Source organism: Notothenia rossii (genome assembly GCF_949606895.1).
Source record: "Notothenia rossii genome assembly, contig: scaffold_69, whole genome shotgun sequence".
NCBI classification, from domain to species: Eukaryota; Metazoa; Chordata; class Actinopteri; order Perciformes; family Nototheniidae; genus Notothenia; species Notothenia rossii.
The window spans coordinates 8,020-18,016 of record NW_027640288.1 but is presented as its reverse complement, the minus strand read 5'-3'; positions in this window follow the sequence as shown (position 1 = coordinate 18,016).

Genomic DNA, 9,997 nt, shown 5'->3' with positions numbered 1-9,997 from the left:
ATTTGTTCATTTTGATGGAGAAAAGGTTGTACATTTAGTGAATTCAGAGTTTCTAAGATGCACAAGTAGGCATGTTTGAGTACTCAGGTCCAGTGGCTCACTGCGTTAACGCTCGCCCCTGGATGCGGTTGGTCGCGTGTTCGAGTCCATGCTGTGGCATACTTTTTTTCATTTTCACCCTTTTTCTATGGATCTCCAAAAAGTCAACTTTGACTTTTTCTGAGTCTGGAGGAATTCAAGGGGAGTTTTCAAGGGACTCTACCCGCCTTATGAGGCACTATTTTGGAATACTTTTTTCCATTTTCACCCTTTTTCTATGGATCTCCAAAAAGTGAACTTTTACATTTTCTGAGTCTGGAGGAATTCAAGGGGAGTTTTCAGGGGAGTGCATTCTCTCTGCCATATCCTCCCTGTGTGTGCGTTGCTGCATGCAGCAACTGCGTGTGTGTGTGTAAACTGCCCCTCCCCTTCGCAAGCAGGCGGGGGAGAGAGAGATGTTTCGTCTCGATTTACACATGCTATGCCTCCGGGGGTACCTCCATTCGCTTCGTCTTGATCTGTTGATGTTATTTCATGTCTCGTTTGTCCATTGTGTCGGTGGGAAAGCCAGGGAAATGTCCCGGAGATAAACTGAGAAATCTTTGTAACAGCATTTTCCTGCGATCACAGCTGTTCACAGCTACGAGGCTGGGACCGCTTCCATTCGCTTCGTCTTGATCTGTAGATGTTATTTCATGTCTCATTTGTTCATTTTGATGGAGAAAAAGTTGTACATTTAGTGAATTCAGAGTTTCTAAGATGCAAAAGTAGGCATGTTTGAGTACTCAGGTCCAGTGGCTCACTGCGTTAACGCTCGCCCCTGGATGCGGTTGGTCGCGTGTTCGAATCCATACTGTGGCATACTTTTTTTCATTTTCACCCTTTTTCTATGGATCTCCAAAAAGTCAACTTTGACTTTTTCTGAGTCTGGAGGAATTCAAGGGGAGTTTTCAAGGGACTCTACCCGCCTTATGAGGCACTATTTTTGAATACCTTTTTCCATTTTCACCCTTTTTCTATGGATCTCCAAAAAGTGAACTTTTACATTTTCTGAGTCTGGAGGAATTCAAGGGGAGTTTTCAGGGGAGTGCATTCTCTCTGCCATCTCCTCCCTCTGTGTGCGTTGCTGCATGCAGCAGCTGCGTGTGTGTGTGTGTAAACTGCCCCTCCCCTTCGCAAGCAGGCGGGGGAGAGAGAGATGTTTCGTCTCGATTTACACATGCTATGACTCCGGGGGTACTTCCATTCGCTTCGTCTTGATCTGTTGATGTTAATTCATGTCTCGTTTGTCCATTGTGACGGTGGGAAAGCCAGGGAAATGTCCCGGAGATATACTGATAAATCTTTGTAACAGCATTTTCCTGCGATCACAGCTGTTCACAGCTACGAGGCTGGGACCGCTTCCATTCGCTTCGTCTTGATCTGTAGATGTTATTTAATGTCTCATTTGTTCATTTTGATGGAGAAAAAGTTGTACATTTAGTGAATTCAGAGTTTCTAAGATGCACAAGTAGGCATGTTTGAGTACTCAGGTCCAGTGGCTCACTGCGTTAACGCTCGCCCCTGGATGCGGTTGGTCGCATGTTCGAGTCCATGCTGTGGCATACTTTTTTTCATTTTCACCCTTTTTCTATGGATCTCCAAAAAGTCAACTTTGACTTTTTCTGAGTCTGGAGGAATTCAAGGGGAGTTTTCAGGGGAGTGCGTTCTCTCTGCCATCTCCTCCCTGTGTGTGAGTTGCTGCATGCAGCAGTTGCGTGTGTGTGTAAACTGCCCCTCCCCCTCGCAAGCAGGCGGGGGAGAGAGAGATGTTTCGTCTCGATTTACACATGCTATGCCTCCGGGGGTACCTCCATTCGCTTCGTCTTGATCTGTTGATGTTATTTCATGTCTCGTTTGTCCATTGTGTCGGTGGGAAAGCCAGGGAAATGTCCCGGAGATATACTGAGAAATCTTTGTAACAGCATTTTCCTGCGATCACAGCTGTTCACAGCTACGAGGCTGGGACCGCTTCCATTCGCTTCGTCTTGATCTGTAGATGTTATTTCATGTCTCATTTGTTCATTTTGATGGAGAAAAAGTTGTACATTTAGTGAATTCAGAGTTTCTAAGATGCAAAAGTAGGCATGTTTGAGTACTCAGGTCCAGTGGCTCACTGCGTTAACGCTCGCCCCTGGATGCGGTTGGTCGCGTGTTCGAGTCCATGCTGTGGCATACTTTTTTTCATTTTCACCCTTTTTCTATGGATCTCCAAAAAGTCAACTTTGACTTTTTCTGAGTCTGGAGGAATTCAAGGGGAGTTTTCAAGGGACTCTACCCGCCTTATGAGGCACTATTTTCGAATATTTTTTTCCATTTTCACCCTTTTCTATGGATCTCCAAAAAGTGAACTTTTACATTTTCTGAGTCTGGAGGAATCCAAGGGGAGTTTTCAGGGGAGTGCATTCTCTCTGCCATCTCCTCCCTGTGTGTGCGTTGCTGCATGCAGCAGCTGCGTGTGTGTGTGTAAACTGCCCCTCCCCTTCGCAAGCAGGCGGGGGAGAGAGAGATGTTTCGTCTCGATTTACACATGCTATGACTCCGGGGGTACCTCCATTCGCTTCGTCTTGATCTGTTGATGTTATTTCATGTCTCGTTTGTCCATTGTGACGGTGGGAAAGCCAGGGAAATGTCCCGGAGATATACTGATAAATCTTTGTAACAGCATTTTCCTGCGATCACAGCTGTTCACAGCTACGAGGCTGGGACCGCTTCCATTCGCTTCGTCTTGATCTGTAGATGTTATTTAATGTCTCATTTGTTCATTTTGATGGAGAAAAAGTTGTACATTTAGTGAATTCAGAGTTTCTAAGATGCACAAGTAGGCATGTTTGAGTACTCAGGTCCAGTGGCTCACTGCGTTAACGCTCGCCCCTGGATGCGGTTGGTCGCATGTTCGAGTCCATGCTGTGGCATACTTTTTTTCATTTTCACCCTTTTTCTATGGATCTCCAAAAAGTCAACTTTGACTTTTTCTGAGTCTGGAGGAATTCAAGGGGAGTTTTCAAGGGACTCTACCCGCCTTATGAGGCACTATTTTGGAATACTTTTTTCCATTTTCACCCTTTTTCTATGGATCTCCAAAAAGTGAACTTTTACATTTTCTGAGTCTGGAGGAATTCAAGGGGAGTTTTCAGGGGAGTGCATTCTCTCTGCCATCTCCTCCCTGTGTGTGCGTTGCTGCATGCAGCAACTGCGTGTGTGTGTGTAAACTGCCCCTCCCCTTCGCAAGCAGGCGGGGGAGAGAGAGATGTTTCGTCTCGATTTACACATGCTATGACTCTGGGGGTACTTCCATTCGCTTCGTCTTGATCTGTTGATGTTATTTCATGTCTCGTTTGTCCATTTTGACGGTGGGAAAGCCAGGGAAATGTCCCGGAGATATACTGAGAAATCTTTGTAACAGCATTTTCCTGCGATCACAGCTGTTCACAGCTACGAGGCTGGGACCGCTTCCATTCGCTTCGTCTTGATCTGGAGATGTTATTTCATGTCTCATTTGTTTATTTTGATGGAGAAAAGGTTGTACATTTAGTGAATTCAGAGTGTCTAAGATGCACAAGTAGGCATGTTTGAGTACTCAGGTCCAGTGGCTCACTGTGTTAACGCTCGCCCCTGGATGCGGTTGGTCGCGTGTTCGAATCCGTGCTGTGGCATTCTTTTTTTCATTTTCACCCTTTTTCTATGGATCTCCAAAAAGTGATCTTTTACATTTTCTGAGTCTGGAGGAATTCAAGGGGAGTTTTCAGGGGAGTGCGTTCTCTCTGCCATCTCCTCCCTGTGTGTGTGTTGCTGCATGCAGCAGCTGCGTGTGTGTGTGAACTGCCCCTCCCCCTCGCAAGCAGGCGGGGGAGAGAGAGATGTTTCGTCTCGATTTACACATGCTATGACTCCGGGGGTACCTCCATTCGCTTCGTCTTGATCTGTTGATGTTATTTCATGTCTCGTTTGTCCATTGTGACGGTGGGAAAGCCAGGGAAATGTCCCGGAGATATACTGAGAAATCTTTGTAACAGCATTTTCCTGCGATCACAGCTGTTCACAGCTACGAGGCTGGGACCGCTTCCATTCGCTTCGTCTTGATCTGTAGATGTTATTTCATGTCTCATTTGTTCATTTTGATGGAGAAAAAGTTGTACATTTAGTGAATTCAGAGTTTCTAAGATGCAAAAGTAGGCATGTTTGAGTACTCAGGTCCAGTGGCTCACTGCGTTAACGCTCGCCCCTGGATGCGGTTGGTCGCGTGTTCGAATCCATACTGTGGCATACTTTTTTTCATTTTCACCCTTTTTCTATGGATCTCCAAAAAGTCAACTTTGACTTTTTCTGAGTCTGGAGGAATTCAAGGGGAGTTTTCAAGGGACTCTACCCGCCTTATGAGGCACTATTTTCGAATACTTTTTTCCATTTTCACCCTTTTTCTATGGATCTCCAAAAAGTGAACTTTTACATTTTCTGAGTCTGGAGGAATTCAAGGGGAGTTTTCAGGGGAGTGCATTCTCTCTGCCATCTCCTCCCTCTGTGTAAGTTGCTGCATGCAGCAGCTGCGTGTGTGTGTGTGTAAACTGCCCCTCCCCTTCGCAAGCAGGCGGGGGAGAGAGAGATGTTTCGTCTCGATTTACACATGCTATGACTCCGGGGGTACTTCCATTCGCTTCGTCTTGATCTGTTGATGTTATTTCATGTCTCGTTTGTCCATTGTGACGGTGGGAAAGCCAGGGAAATGTCCCGGAGATATACTGATAAATCTTTGTAACAGCATTTTCCTGCGATCACAGCTGTTCACAGCTACGAGGCTGGGACCGCTTCCATTCGCTTCGTCTTGATCTGTAGATGTTATTTCATGTCTCATTTGTTCATTTTGATGGAGAAAAAGTTGTACATTTAGTGAATTCAGAGTTTCTAAGATGCACAAGTAGGCATGTTTGAGTACTCAGGTCCAGTGGCTCACTGCGTTAACGCTCGCCCCTGGATGCGGTTGGTCGCATGTTCGAGTCCATGCTGTGGCATACTTTTTTTCATTTTCACCCTTTTTCTATGGATCTCCAAAAAGTCAACTTTGACTTTTTCTGAGTCTGGAGGAATTCAAGGGGAGTTTTCAGGGGAGTGCGTTCTCTCTGCCATCTCCTCCCTGTGTGTGTGTTGCTGCATGCAGCAGCTGCGTGTGTGTGTAAACTGCCCCTCCCCCTCGCAAGCAGGCGGGGGAGAGAGAGATGTTTCGTCTCGATGTACACATGCTATGCCTCCGGGGGTACCTCCATTCGCTTCGTCTTGATCTGTTGATGTTATTTCATGTCTCGTTTGTCCATTGTGTCGGTGGGAAAGCCAGGGAAATGTCCCGGAGATATACTGAGAAATCTTTGTAACAGCATTTTCCTGCGATCACAGCTGTTCGCAGCTACGAGGCTGGGACCGCTTCCATTCGCTTCGTCTTGATCTGTAGATGTTATTTAATGTCTCATTTGTTCATTTTGATGGAGAAAAAGTTGTACATTTAGTGAATTCAGAGTTTCTAAGATGCAAAAGTAGGCATGTTTGAGTACTCAGGTCCAGTGGCTCACTGTGTTAATGCTCGCCCCTTGATGCGGTTGGTCGCGTGTTCGAATCCATACTGTGGCATACTTTTTTTCATTTTCACCCTTTTTCTATGGATCTCCAAAAAGTCAACTTTGACTTTTTCTGAGTCTGGAGGAATTCAAGGGGAGTTTTCAAGGGACTCTACCCGCCTTATGAGGCACTATTTTCGAATACTTTTTTCCATTTTCACCCTTTTTCTATGGATCTCCAAAAAGTGAACTTTTACATTTTCTGAGTCTGGAGGAATTCAAGGGGAGTTTTCAGGGGAGTGCATTCTCTCTGCCATCTCCTCCCTCTGTGTGCGTTGCTGCATGCAGCAGCTGCGTGTGTGTGTGTAAACTGCCCCTCCCCTTCGCAAGCAGGCGGGGGAGAGAGAGATGTTTCGTCTCGATTTACACATGCTATGACTCCGGGGGTACCTCCATTCGCTTCGTCTTGATCTGTTGATGTTATTTCATGTCTCGTTTGTCCATTGTGACGGTGGGAAAGCCAGGGAAATGTCCCGGAGATATACTGATAAATCTTTGTAACAGCATTTTCCTGCGATCACAGCTGTTCACAGCTACGAGGCTGGGACCGCTTCCATTCGCTTCGTCTTGATCTGTAGATGTTATTTAATGTCTCATTTGTTCATTTTGATGGAGAAAAAGTTGTACATTTAGTGAATTCAGAGTTTCTAAGATGCACAAGTAGGCATGTTTGAGTACTCAGGTCCAGTGGCTCACTGCGTTAACGCTCGCCCCTGGATGCAGTTGGTCGCGTGTTCGAGTCCATGCTGTGGCATACTTTTTTTCATTTTCACCCTTTTTCTATGGATCTCCAAAAAGTCAACTTTGACTTTTTCTGAGTCTGGAGGAATTCAAGGGGAGTTTTCAGGGGAGTGCGTTCTCTCTGCCATCTCCTCCCTGTGTGTGTGTTGCTGCATGCAGCAGCTGCGTGTGTGTGTAAACTGCCCCTCCCCCTCGCAAGCAGGCGGGGGAGAGAGAGATGTTTCGTCTCGATTTACACATGCTATGCCTCCGGGGGTACCTTCATTCGCTTCGTCTTGATCTGTTGATGTTATTTAATGTCTCGTTTGTCCATTGTGTCGGTGGGAAAGCCAGGGAAATGTCCCGGAGATATACTGAGAAATCTTTGTAACAGCATTTTCCTGCGATCACAGCTGTTCACAGCTACGAGGCTGGGACCGCTTCCATTCGCTTCGTCTTGATCTGTAGATGTTATTTCATGTCTCATTTGTTCATTTTGATGGAGAAAAAGTTGTACATTTAGTGAATTCAGAGTTTCTAAGATGCAAAAGTAGGCATGTTTGAGTACTCAGGTCCAGTGGCTCACTGCGTTAACGCTCGCCCCTGGATGCGGTTGGTCGCGTGTTCGAATCCATACTGTGGCATACTTTTTTTCATTTTCACCCTTTTTCTATGGATCTCCAAAAAGTCAACTTTGACTTTTTCTGAGTCTGGAGGAATTCAAGGGGAGTTTTCAAGGGACTCTACCCGCCTTATGAGGCACTATTTTCGAATACTTTTTTCCATTTTCACCCTTTTTCTATGGATCTCCAAAAAGTGAACTTTTACATTTTCTGAGTCTGGAGGAATTCAAGGGGAGTTTTCAGGGGAGTGCATTCTCTCTGCCATCTCCTCCCTCTGTGTGCGTTGCTGCATGCAGCAGCTGCGTGTGTGTGTGTGTAAACTGCCCCTCCCCTTCGCAAGCAGGCGGGGGAGAGAGAGATGTTTCGTCTCGATTTACACATGCTATGACTCCGGGGGTACTTCCATTCGCTTCGTCTTGATCTGTTGATGTTATTTCATGTCTCGTTTGTCCATTGTGACGGTGGGAAAGCCAGGGAAATGTCCCGGAGATATACTGATAAATCTTTGTAACAGCATTTTCCTGCGATCACAGCTGTTCACAGCTACGAGGCTGGGACCGCTTCCATTCGCTTCGTCTTGATCTGTAGATGTTATTTAATGTCTCATTTGTTCATTTTGATGGAGAAAAAGTTGTACATTTAGTGAATTCAGAGTTTCTAAGATGCACAAGTAGGCATGTTTGAGTACTCAGGTCCAGTGGCTCACTGCGTTAACGCTCGCCCCTGGATGCGGTTGGTCGCATGTTCGAGTCCATGCTGTGGCATACTTTTTTTCATTTTCACCCTTTTTCTATGGATCTCCAAAAAGTCAACTTTGACTTTTTCTGAGTCTGGAGGAATTCAAGGGGAGTTTTCAGGGGAGTGCGTTCTCTCTGCCATCTCCTCCCTGTGTGTGTGTTGCTGCATGCAGCAGTTGCGTGTGTGTGTAAACTGCCCCTCCCCCTCGCAAGCAGGCGGGGGAGAGAGAGATGTTTCGTCTCGATTTACACATGCTATGCCTCCGGGGGTACCTCCATTCGCTTCGTCTTGATCTGTTGATGTTATTTCATGTCTCGTTTGTCCATTGTGTCGGTGGGAAAGCCAGGGAAATGTCCCGGAGATATACTGATAAATCTTTGTAACAGCATTTTCCTGCGATCACAGCTGTTCACAGCTACGAGGCTGGGACCGCTTCCATTCGCTTCGTCTTGATCTGTAGATGTTATTTCATGTCTCATTTGTTCATTTTGATGAAGAAAAAGTTGTACATTTAGTGAATTCAGAGTTTCTAAGATGCAAAAGTAGGCATGTTTGAGTACTCAGGTCCAGTGGCTCACTGCGTTAACGCTCGCCCCTGGATGCGGTTGGTCGCGTGTTCGAATCCATACTGTGGCATACTTTTTTTCATTTTCACCCTTTTTCTATGGATCTCCAAAAAGTCAACTTTGACTTTTTCTGAGTCTGGAGGAATTCAAGGGGAGTTTTCAAGGGACTCTACCCGCCTTATGAGGCACTATTTTCGAATACTTTTTTCCATTTTCACCCTTTTTCTATGGATCTCCAAAAAGTGAACTTTTACATTTTCTGAGTCTGGAGGAATTCAAGGGGAGTTTTCAGGGGAGTGCATTCTCTCTGCCATCTCCTCCCTCTGTGTGCGTTGCTGCATGCAGCAGCTGCGTGTGTGTGTGTAAACTGCCCCTCCCCTTCGCAAGCAGGCGGGGGAGAGAGAGATGTTTCGTCTCGATTTACACATGCTATGACTCCGGGGGTACTTCCATTCGCTTCGTCTTGATCTGTTGATGTTATTTCATGTCTCGTTTGTCCATTGTGACGGGGGCAAAGCCAGGGAAATGTCCCAGAGATATACTGAGAAATCTTTGTAACAGCATTTTCCTGCGATCACAGCTGTTCACAGCTACGAGGCTGGGACCGCTTCCATTCGCTTCGTCTTGATCTGTAGATGTTATTTCATGTCTCATTTGTTCATTTTGATGGAGAAAAAGTTTTACATTTAATGAATTCAGAGTGTCTAAGATACAAAAGTAGGCATGTTTGAGTGTTTGAGTGGCTCACTGCGTTAACGCTCGCCCCTGGATGCGGTTGGTCGCGTGTTCGAATCCATACTGTGGCATACTTTTTTTCATTTTCACCCTTTTCTATGGATCTCCAAAAAGTCAACTTTGACTTTTTCTGAGTCTGGAGGAATTCAAGGGGAGTTTTCAAGGGACTCTACCCGCCTTATGAGGCACTATTTTCGAATACTTTTTTCCATTTTCACCCTTTTTCTATGGATCTCCAAAAAGTGAACTTTTACATTTTCTGAGTCTGGAGGAATTCAAGGGGAGTTTTCAGGGGAGTGCGTTCTCTCTGCCATCCCCTCCCTGTGTGTGTGTTGCTGCATGCAGCAGCTGCGTGTGTGTGTAAACTGCCCCTCCCCCTCGCAAGCAGGCGGGGGAGAGAGAGATGTTTCGTCTCGATTTACACATGCTATGACTCCGGGGGTACCTCCATTCGCTTCGTCTTGATCTGTTGATGTTATTTCATGTCTCGTTTGTCCATTGTGTCGGTGGGAAAGCCAGGGAAATGTCCCGGAGATATACTGAGAAATCTTTGTAACAGCATTTTCCTGCGATCACAGCTGTTCACAGCTACGAGGCTGGGACCGCTTCCATTCGCTTCGTCTTGATCTGTAGATGTTATTTCATGTCTCATTTGTTCATTTTGATGGAGAAAAAGTTGTACATTTAGTGAATTCAGAGTTTCTAAGATGCAAAAGTAGGCATGTTTGAGTACTCAGGTCCAGTGGCTCACTGCGTTAATGCTCGCCTCTGGATGCGGTTGGTCGCGTGTTCGAATCCATACTGTGGCATACTTTTTTTCATTTTCACCCTTTTTCTATGGATCTCCAAAAAGTCAACTTTGACTTTTTCTGAGTCTGGAGGAATTCAAGGGGAGTTTTCAAGGGACTCTACCCGCCTTATGAGGCACTAT